This window comes from Psammomys obesus, unplaced genomic scaffold (genome assembly GCF_907164565.1).
Source record: "Psammomys obesus unplaced genomic scaffold, mPsaObe1.curated_primary_1811, whole genome shotgun sequence".
NCBI lineage: Eukaryota > Metazoa > Chordata > Mammalia > Rodentia > Muridae > Psammomys > Psammomys obesus.
The window spans coordinates 1,794,283-1,796,578 of record NW_026596463.1 but is presented as its reverse complement, the minus strand read 5'-3'; the positions used below and the strand labels follow the sequence as shown (position 1 = coordinate 1,796,578).

Here is a 2,296-nt window from a genome sequence, read left to right as displayed (position 1 = left end):
TGGAGAACACCACCCACAGTGTGTGAAGGGTTGCCTGGGCATTGAACAATCTCAGAACATGGTATCATCAACATGTTCAACATCAAAAAGACACTGTCCCTCATCCTGCTTGGTGTTTCTTGGTTTCTTTCATTTACGAAGTTCTTTGGGATGTTTACACTTTGTTCTTTGGCTAGATGCTGTTACAGGTGTCTATACATCCCTGTTCCTTGCGTGGCTAAAGCAAGAGAGTGCTTGAGCCAGGGGTATGGGCCCCACTGGGACAGCATAGCTACACTCAAGTACTTTGAAAATAACAGAACAGAACAAAACATACTATAATAAAATTTATCCTCTAAACATGTTCACAGAATCATGATTATTGCTTCCTTTTCAGTTTATCTTTTCTCTGTCATCAAAGAACCATGGACAAGGGATCCTTATCCAGTTGAGACATCTGTAGTTGGGGAGTCGGTGAGAGCTGTGAACAAGCTGAGGACTGAAGTGAACCATGTCCCAGGAACCTACAGAGAAGTGGTGGCTTCTCGAGCCCCTAGAAAGGTACTTGGCTCCTCCACCTTTGTCACCAGTTTTTCCTCGTGTTCATCAAGAAAAGATGAAAATAAGTAGGCAGGAGGGAGTCCAGTTTGTGTGCACTCAACTCCCAAGTGGCAAAAAGGCATTGGAGAATTCTTCAGGCTGTCCCCTAAAGATTCGGAAAAAGAGAACAAGGTTCTTGAAGAAGCAGGAAGCAGTGGCCTAAGAAAAGCAAAGAGAAAAGTGTGTCCTTTGCAACCTGATCACACAGATGATGAAGGTGAATAGAACTTACTCATCTGAATAATGTCTTCAGTTTACTTACGTATTCTAGGATGTAAATTTGGGTAGATGCGTTTGTTCAGTTGGCTTGTTGAATAGGCATTTAATTAAAACACGAGGCTAAAATTTAGCCATTCAAAAACAATTGACTGTAAAAGTGGGGAATTTTTATAATTTGTAAATTCTAATTACATTCTTGAATTTATAATGTCATATGCTGCTTATTTTACCTGTTAAGCGTCTTTCAAAATCAATATTAATCAATATTACATGATGCCATAATTACTAATCTACTGTTTATCAGATTTCCTTAGATCTTTGTACTGATGGCATTTTATGGGCACTGATTATGGAAATAATGACTTACTTTTATGGCTTGTTTGCTTAACAGAATTGATTTAGTCTTTTTCACATTAAAAGATTCAGTATTAATTTAAAAAAAAAAAAAGAAGAACCATGGACAATGAAAAGCCAGTTTCCCATGATGCACAGATTTCGGGTGGCTTGGCAGTGAGGTGTGGACAGCTTTATTTAACCTCAGGATGAGCTTCCTGTCCTTCCTGATAATGATCTTTCCAAGGCTGCCAATGACATCATCCAACCCTCCTCTTGACAGACTCTCCAAATTGGGACAAGGTGTCTTCCATCTTTCTAAAAAAAACCAAAAAACCCAAAACCCAAAACAAACAAACAATCAAAAAGCCCTCTCAATTAGTTTCATAATCCCTAAAGAAGCGTCAATCACTCTAACATGAGTAAAGACAGAGACAGGGCCTTCCTTGCTGAGCAGAGACATCCCAATTTGTCAGTTGCCCTGACAAATTCCTTCACACACTCACTTTAGTAGAGAACAAAGCATACAGGTGCACCATTAACTCAAGCACTGAAGAGAACGGTTCTGTTGGTGAAAATGAACCTTTTTACAGCCTCAAATTTGACACTAGAAAACACATTAATTCTTGATAGTGATTTAACACATCTGAAGGAGACTACAGAATAAAACCAGGGGGTTTCCTGTTGTGTCTGTATCTTCTTTCTTTCTCCCTCCACGTACCCTATTTCCCCACCCACTCTTTTGTTGCTGGATATTTGATCACATTGTGAACCCCAAGATTGTGTTGTTTATTGGAAAAAATCTATTTCTGGTTGTGGTATGGCTCAGCCCTAGCACACACCTTTAATCTAAGAACTTTCTGCTTAAATACTGTAAACAGCATTAAATAAACTCAACTACAGGTCAAGAGGTGGAGCAAAAAACACTTGACAGGGAGTGAACATATGAAAAAAATCATGGAGAGTAAGAGGAAGTCAGGAGGATGGATAGAGAAATTCATGGAAAGGAGAAAGCAGGGACATTCGGTTTGAGGGGCTGAGATGATGTGGGAAAGCATCTTCCTTTCGGCATGTTGGCTGGAAGGAAGGTCAGCTGGGTGCTTTCTCTGTCTCTCTGAGCTAGCAGGCTTTCCACCATCTGGCTCCTGAGTCTTTATAGGTAAAA

At 39.9% G+C, this 2,296-nt stretch overlaps 1 pseudogene; it reads left to right on the top strand.

The window, feature by feature from the left end:
• The first annotated feature begins 354 nt into the window (after positions 1-354).
• LOC129670012 (PCNA-associated factor-like) lies at positions 355-804 on the top strand (annotated as a pseudogene).
• The last annotated feature ends 1,492 nt before the right edge of the window (positions 805-2,296 follow it).